The 8,968-nt window shown below is 40.5% G+C and overlaps 1 protein-coding gene across 1 annotated transcript in view; it reads left to right on the top strand.

The window, feature by feature from the left end:
* PCED1B (PC-esterase domain containing 1B) overlaps positions 1–8,574 on the top strand; it is a 166,098-nt gene extending 157,524 nt beyond the window's left edge. Inside the window, exons 6-8 of the transcript XR_825076.1 lie at positions 5,009–5,073; positions 5,890–6,026; positions 8,471–8,574. The gene's annotated coding sequence lies outside the window, so the exon portion shown is untranslated. The remainder of the gene's footprint in view (positions 1–5,008; positions 5,074–5,889; positions 6,027–8,470) is intronic.
* The last annotated feature ends 394 nt before the right edge of the window (positions 8,575–8,968 follow it).

Genomic DNA, 8,968 nt, shown 5'->3' with positions numbered 1-8,968 from the left:
ACCACTTCATGGGAAATAGATGGGGAAACAGTGGAAACAGTGTCAGACTTTATTTTTCTGGGCTCCAAAATCACTACAGATGGTGACTACAGCCATGAAATTAAAAGACGCTTACTCCTTGGAAGGAAAGTTATGACCAACCTAGATAGCATATTCAAAAGCAGAGACATTACTTTGTCAACAAAGGTCCGTCTAGTCAAGGCTATGGTTTTTCCAGTGGTCATGTATGGATGTGAGAGTTGGACTGTGAAGAAGGCTGAGCGCCGAAGAACTGATGCTTTTGAACTGTGGTGTTGGAGAAGACTCTTGAGAGTCCCTTGGACTGCAAGGAGATCCAACCAGTCCATTCTGAAGGAGATCAGCCCTGGGATTTCTTTGGAAGGAATGATGCTAAAGCTGAAACTCCAGTACTTTGGCTACCTCATGCAAAGAGTTGACTCATTGGAAAAGTCTCTGATGCTGGGAGGGATTGGGGGCAGGAGGAGAAGGGGATGACAGAGGATGAGACGGCTGGATGGCATCACTGACTCGATGGACGTGAGTCTGAGTGAACTCCAGGAGTTGGTGATGGACAGGGAGGCCTGGCGTGCTGCGATTCATGGGGTCGCAAAGAGTCGGACACAACTGAGCGACTGATCTGATCTGAAGAATCAAACATTGCTTTAGTTATTATGTCTCTGAATTTCTTTTAATCTAGAAGAGAACCCAAACACTCCCTTCTTTTGTTTTTTTTCATGGCATTGACTCATTGAAAACATTTGTCCTGTAGAATTTTCCACTGAGCTAGTCTAATGATTTCTTCGTGATGTCATTTAATTTTTACTTTATCTCCTGTGTTTCCTATAAAGTCAATGTTAGATCCAAAGGCTTGATTTCAACACAAGTTAAATATTTTTGGTAGAATAGTTCACAGGCAAGGCAGTGAGCTTCAAACTGTACAGCTCAGTGGACGTATAAGATGGTTCCCAGTATTCTATGCTGAGATGGATCACCAAGTAAAGTGTGACGGTCGGATGCCTTCATTTTAAAGTTCTGTTTTTCAGGTACTTCCCTAGCGGTCTTGTGGTTTTAAGACTTTGTGGTTCCAGTGCAAGGGGCTTGGTTAGGAAGCTGAGATCAAACATGCTGTGAGGTGTGGCCAGAAAATTGTTATATTTTCCTGCTTGGAACCAGCAAGTGTCTTGTGGGTAATGAATTGGTACATAGTCAATATTCCAGTTCCTCATCAATTCACTAAATGGTGAATTTATTAACGCCATTTCACTAAATGGTGTTAGCACACATGGATGATTCTTACATGAAAAGGAGATTTAATTACGTGTAGAAAAATAGTGACTTTTCTGATCTTACCATTGCTTTACACATTTCTTAGTTCAGCATTCTTTTGTAAAGAAGAGATTTCCTCCATCCAGGGGTGCTATCTGCTTACTCTGAGATACATTTCCTACAGAAAAGCCTGGTCACCATAAGATATGATAATGGATACAACTGGACTTTATTCTCAGACCCCTTTGCCCACCCCACCTTCCATCAATCAGCTAGAGCTCTGTTGGCAAGGATTCAGACACAGGAAAAGCCGTAAAAGTGATCATCTGAAATGTAATTCTAGATGGAAGCCAGGTATTTGAAACAACCCAATAAAAGCCCCACTATCAACCCTGGAAAATGAGCTCAGGGTAGAACAACATCAAGAACATAGACCAGCTGGAGATGAAGCTGCAAACACTAGACAAATGGTTCTGGTTTTGCAGATGGAAGGGAGACAAAGTTTGGGGATTAGCTTATAAGACTGTACAGCCTATCCAATGCGTTAGTTAATAAATGGACAATAACTCCTTTGCATGTGAAGTCATCTTCATTTTGGTATTGTATCTTACTTAATTGACCAATAAATAAGTGACTACACATCAGAGTGAGGGTGTTCACTTGTCTATGTAACTTAGCAAATGATACACTATTAGTTTATTGACAAATACATATTTGTTAATAAAAATGTTTGTTGGACAATATGTTAAATTTTCATGACTAGAGATAAACATTTAGATTAAAAAGTCATATTCTGTAAAGTTATTCAAGGAAATTACTATTGGGTGAATTAAGAATGCTTTATTAAATAATTCCTTAATACTATATTTTCATGTTTCCACTTAAAAACCCAATAGTGGAAGAGGCTAAATCATTATCTATAGGAGATCTCCTTGTAGCAGGCTACCCCCCAAATTAAATTTATTTTATATCTCATATTAGACTGTTAATTAATGAAAATTTTAAAATGGTATAAACAGAAATGGACTTACAGACAAAGAAAACAAATTTACAGTTAATGGTTGGAATTAACAGATTCACAGACTTAGAGTTGGGATTAAGAGATACACATTGCTGCAGTAAACGTAAAATTCAACAAGGAACTGCTGTATAGTTCAGGGAACTATATTCAGTATCTTGTAATAACCTATAACAGAAAAGAATCTGAAAGAGAATATATATGTGTGTGTGTATTCTCAGGATTAATATATATTGATATCATTATATTGCTGAGAAGAATTGATCAAAATCTGGAAAAGATTCTCGAAAGTGCCTTGGACTGCAAGGAGAACAAACCAGTCAATCCTAAGAGAAATCAACCCTGAACATTCTTTGAAAGAACTATTGTTGAAGCTGGAGCTCCAATACTTTGGCCACCTGATGCAAAGAGCTCACTTATTGGAAAAGACTCTAATGCTGGGAAGGATTGAAGGCAAAAGGAGAAAGGGGCAGCAGAGGATAAGATTGTTAGATAGCATTACCAACTCAATGGATATGAATATGAGCAAACTCCAGGAGATAGTGGAGGACAGAGGAGCCTGGTGTGCTGCAGTCCATGGGATCACAAAGAGTCAGACACCACTTAGTGACTGAATAACAGCAAAATATATATAGATATATATATTCAGTTATGTATATAACTGAATAACTTTGCTGTACATCTGAAACTAACACAACATTGTAAATCAACTAAACCTCAATAAAAATTAAAAAATAAAATATTAACTGAAATACTATGTTCAAGTCTGTATAATTTAAAATAAAAAATAATGCTCTTCAAAATAAGTATCAGTGCTACCAAAAAGGAGTGGGATTTAGGGTCCTAATCTGTCATATAGAAGGATGGTAGCACCTACCTCATAGGATGATTATGTATGTACATCAACAAAGTTAATATTTATAAAGTCTTAGAGCTGTGACTGACACATAGTTAACACTATAAAAATATATGTTAGATAAAATTAAAGATCTGTCCAAGTTCATTCTAATATTTTAGCTACCACTGTATAATCACCTTCAGGGTATGAGTAACCTAGTTTGAGTGTATTTTTTTTAATTGAAGTATAGTTGATTTAAAATGCTGTGCTAGTTTCAGGTATACAGCGAAGTGTTTCAGTTATATATACATATATATCTATTTTTTTCAGCTTCCTTTCCCCAGTTGAGGCCAAAAGCTCAGCTTCCCTGGATACCGGTACCAAATCGAATCTCAGAGGCAGAGTTTTGGGTGAAGCAGAAAAGTATAGCTTTATTGCTTTGCAGGAAAAGAGGGTCACAGTAGGGTACTGCCCTCAAAACCATGGGTCCCAACATGAAGATAGAAGTTTTATAGTAATTGTTCACAGAGGGTGTGATCAGACCGTGAACATTCTTCTGATGAGTTCGTGATGAGGTAAGCGCCAACACTATGGCCACCTGATGCGAAGAACTGACTTATTAGAAAAAACCCTGATGCTGGGAAGGATTGAAGGCAGGAGGAGAAGGGGATGACAGAGGATGAGATGGTTGGATGGCATCACCGACTCAATGGACATGAGTTTGAGTAAGCTCCAGGAGTTGGTGATGCACAGGGAAGCCTGGTGTGCTGCAGCCCATGGGGTCGCAAAGAGTCAGACACAACTAAGTGACTGAATTGAACTGAACTGAAGTAGGAGTCAGCTTCATCAAATTTCAGGTCCAACTGATCTGGGGTCTACATGATTGTGGGCAGCCTACCATCAGTCATTGTTAACTTCTGCCACCTGGAGGGGGTTTCAGTATCTGCAAACTAGCTCAAAGACTGCTGTGTGTGTCATCTCCATGGTGAAAGAGGACCTTGCCCTAAGGCTGCCCTGGACAGTTTGTTTCTCCCTGGTCTTGCAACTCCTCCCTTCCCTAATTAACAACTGCTTGAAACTGCTCATTGAAACTCAGGGAAGGTCAGGGAGGCTGAATGAAGGCTGTTTCCTGTAATCAAATAAATGAGGCACACAGAAACACTTTGTGCCCAAGAGCCCCCTAGAACCCTGCTCAGTATCATTATAGGTTAATACAAAATATTGAATTTATTTCCTGTATTTTTAATATTGAAAGACATAAGTACGGTTGGAATAGGAGAAAGAGGAGAATATGATCTTACTTGAGCTAAGTTAGAAAAAGGATCAAAGAACAGAGGAAAATGGGCATGAAGCCCTGGTACTGGCAGAGGGCAGTGGAGTGGCTGGGCAGCTTGGGGAGGCAGCCACTTAGCAAACATTTCAGAGCATCGGCCACAGGCCGGGTTAAGTGCTAGACTGAGGAAACAATAAACAGTTGGTAAGGCAATGACTCAGAGCAGTGTTTCTGAGATGGCTTGCATCAGAATCACTAAGGTACTTGTTAGAAGTGCACAAAGTGTGTGGCCCCACCCTGATGTACACAGAACTGCTGGATGTGGGCCCATTCAGCACTCAAAATAGTCTAAAATTTTTGGCTGGAAGAAAATTTAGCAATCATCTAATTCAGTAATTTCTAAGATTGGTGGCTAGTTAGTGTAACCTGGGGAGTTGAAAAACAACAATAAGATAACAGCAAAAATCAGTACACAGGCCCCCACCCCAAAACAATTACATGAGAGATTCTGGGGGCAAAAACCTGGACAAAAATATATAAAAGCTCTTAAACATTTCTGATGTGTAGTCAGGATTAAGAGTCACAAATCTGGTCCAATCTTCTCATTTTGCAGATGAGGAAACACGAGACTCAGAAATTAAATAACTTGTCTACGATGATAAATCTCTCTTCAGAAAGGTAATTGTGGGACTTCCCTGGTAGTCTATGCTATGCTATGCTAAGTCACTTCAGTCGTGTCCGACTCTGTGCGACCCCATAGACGGTAGCCCACCAGGCTCCCCGGTCCCTGGGATTCTCCAGGCAAGAACACTGGAGTGGGTTGCCATTTCCTTCTCCAATGCATGAAAGTGAAAAGTGAAAGTGAAGTCGCTCAGTCATGTCCGACTCTTCGAGACCCCATGGACTGCAGCCTAACAGGCTCCTCCGTCCATGGGATTTTCCAAGCAAGAGTACTTAAGTGGGGTGCCATTGCCTTCTCCATCCCTGGTAGTCTAGATAGTGGTTAAGAATCAACCTTGCAAAGCAGGGGACATGGGTTCCATCCCTGGTCCAGGACAATCCCATGTGTCACCAGGCAACTAAGGCTATGAGCCACAGCTACTGAACCTGACTGCTGCAAGTACAGAAGCCCACAGGCCTAGAGCCTGTGCTTCTCAACAAGAGAAGCTACTGCAGTGAGAAGCCGGGCGGCACAACCAAAGAGTAGACCCCGCTCTGCAACTAGAGAAAGCCTGTGCACAGCAACAAAGACCCAGTACAGCCAAAAATAAACATGTGTTTTTTCAAAAAAGATAATTAATTATGTAAGATAAACTATCTATGTACTGGTGCTACATATTTTAAAATAAAGGTAATAGCCTATTAGTGAATTATGATAACAATCTAGTGGTACCTGACCAAAATTATTAAAATTTGAGAGCAGAATAAAATATATCAAAGTATGTTATACAGTACTAATAATATTGTTTCAAACTGTGTGTGTTCTATGATTAGATGTTAAAAGTTAATTCTTATTATGGATTGTTGTCAAAAAATTCGGGAAGTTCTGCCCTGGAATTTCATTAAATCTAATATCTAAGTTAGACACGGACATCTGAGCACAAGAAGGATGTAGCTGCTCCCTCTGCCTGGTAAGTAGCCCACGGGGAGGTTCTGGATGGTACTGGGGTCCAAAACATGGGCTTGACGATGCAGACACCTTGAGTTACATGGAATCTCCTGGCCTTTACTGGTGATCGGAGTTTGTATCAGAACCTAATACAGCTGAGCTGTACGGCTCAGCTACCTAAACTTTAAAATAAGGGTAATAATACCCACCTCACAGAATTGTTCATTTCTTTTTAATTTTAAAAAATTTTATTCAGTTTTTAAAGGTTACACTCCATTTACAGTTATGTAATATTGGCTATACCCCCATATTGTACAATACATTCTATTAGCCTCTCTTACAACCAGAGTTTGTACCTCCCTCTCCCCACTGGTAACCACTAGTTTCTTCTCTGTATCTCTGAGTCTGCTTCTTTTTTGTTGTATTCACTTGTCGATTGTGTTTTTTAGATTCCACATATAAGTGATATAATTTAGTATTTTTCTTCTTCTGTCTGATTTATTTCACTTAGCATAATGCCCTCCCAAGTTGCTGCAAATGGGACATTTTTGTTCTGTTTTGTGGCTGAATAGTATTCCATTTCGTTTATATACATTTTCTCTATCCATCCATCTGTTGCTGAACTCTTAGATTGCTTCTATATCTTGGCAATTGAAAAAATGCTGCTATGAACACGGGGGGCAATTGTTAGCTTGCTTTAAATGGCAGAATATCTATAAACACTTAGCATAATGTCTGACATATAGGAATAAAAAACAATTAAAAATGCATTTGTGATCTATCATTTCCTGACTATAAGAGGAAAAGAACTAAAAATATACCAGAATTAGAATAGTCTTTGGAGAGATGTGTATTCTTGGGCCTCATGTTTATTTTAGAAGGACAAAAGCTAGAAAAAAATAGCTAAAGTAATTGCTTTAGTAGGCAAAATATGAAAAATAACAATTTTCTATTTTCACAGAACTGGAATTTAGAGTGCCACAAAGCTACCTCTTTATCTTGGAAAGCAAGCATTCAGTATTTTTAAAAGCATGGCCCTGTCTCACAGATGTGCAAGCCAAGTGTATCATCAGCTATTTGATGTTGTGGCTTTTTTAGTTTCATTTTTAGATTCTTTCTAGAAAAATATTGATCAACATCTACGTGGGGGAAAAAACAGCGTTTTGCATTTTTTTATGATGGGTAGCTGAATCCCAAATAAAACTTAAAAGTATGGTATTGGCATACCTTACTCCTGCTCATGGACTTCCCCGTCCTCTGTTTGCCCAGATCCTATTCCCGAACTCGGGGGTCTCTCAGGCACAGCTCTCCATTTTTACCCCGCATCTCCTCCATCAGGGGATAAAGTTTGAGTAACTCATCCATTCTTCAATAACCGTTCTGTGAAGGGACAAGGGTTTAGGCTATTCCTACAAACTAGATGTGTCTGGGATGCTTGCCATTTGTGTGGCAGCTAGTGAAAAACCTTAGTTTTCTCTTTCTTCTTATGAGGGCATAAGGTCCTAATGTCGTTTACCTATATGTACATACATATATACACATATACATGTATATACACACATGTATACAGAGGAGCAGATATGAACAGGTACTGGCAACCCACTCCAGTATTCTTGCCTGGGAAATCCCATGGACTGAGGAGCCTGGTGGGCTACAGTCCATGAGGTCACAAAGACTCGAACATAACTGAACTACTAAAAACACACACATGTGTATGTATGTGTGTGTTCAGCCACATGTATTCCGACTCTTTGTGACCCATGGACTGGCTCCTCTCCATGGGCTTTCCCAGGCAAGAATGCTGGAGTGGGTTGCCATTTCATTCTCCAGGGGATCTTCCTGACCCAGGGACTGAACCCGGGTCTCTTCTATCTCCCGCATTGTCAGGTGGATTCTTTACCACTAGTACCAGGATTATGATTACATGTAAAGTTCATAGGACATAAAGTATTGGGCTAAACGTTATAGAAGATTTAGAGATGAGTCGAACACTAGCCCTGTCATCAAGGAACTAAAAACTGGTAGAGAAGATACAGTATGTGAATGAATAAGTTTATTTCAGGAAAAAGTGCAGTCCGTGCCAGGACAGGGAGAGACAACTACAGCACTGCAGGATTTCAAAGGAAGGAGAGATTGCAGGCAACTGGCAGATGCAGTAGCAATGGAGCTTGCAGCAGGGGAGGCATCTGAAATGCATCCTGAAAGAGAGACAGGATTTGCCTCTGCTGCAATGAAGTGGAGTGACTACTTTATGAGGGAGAGCATGAAAAAGAATCCAGAGGGGATGGGAAAGCATGCCCAGGCACCGCTGATGAGGTCACTTTGTCCAGAACACAGGACTCATAAGGGGAGTAGAGGTCAATAATTTGAGGAAAGAGATTAGGTAGCAGTTTTCTTGGCTACTATGACAAATTGCCACAAACTGGTAGTTTAAAGTAACATAAATGTATTCTCTTACAATTCCAGAGGCAGGAAGCCTGAAATTCGTCTCACTGGGCAAAGTTAAGGTGTCAGCAAGACCGCGTTCCTCTCTGGAGGTGCTAAAGGAAAATCCAGTTTCTTGCCTTTTTAAAAAACGTATTTGGCTCTGCTGGGTCTTACTTGAGGCCGCAGGATCTTCAATCTTTGTTGCAGCTTTAGTTGTGGCTTGCAAACTCACTTACGGCATGTGGGATCTAGTTCCCTGACCAAGGATCAAACCCGGGCCTCCTGCATTGGGAGCTTGAAGTCTTAGCCACTGGACCACTGGGGAAGTCCTCGCAGTTTCTCGCCTTTTCTAACCAGAAGCTGCTCACATTCCTTGGCTCCTGGCCCTGTGTATCTTCAAGACTCAAAGCCGATTGAATCTCTCACCTCATAACACATCACAGCACTCTGACACTGACTCTTCTGCCTCCCACTTCCACATTTAATTAAGGACCCTTGTGATTACATTGGGCCCACCTGGATAATCCAGTATAGTCT

Source organism: Bison bison, unplaced genomic scaffold (genome assembly GCF_000754665.1).
Source record: "Bison bison bison isolate TAMUID 2011002044 unplaced genomic scaffold, Bison_UMD1.0 scf7180017864077, whole genome shotgun sequence".
In the NCBI taxonomy this organism is placed as follows: domain Eukaryota; kingdom Metazoa; phylum Chordata; class Mammalia; order Artiodactyla; family Bovidae; genus Bison; species Bison bison.
This window is presented reverse-complemented; position numbering and strand designations above follow the sequence as displayed.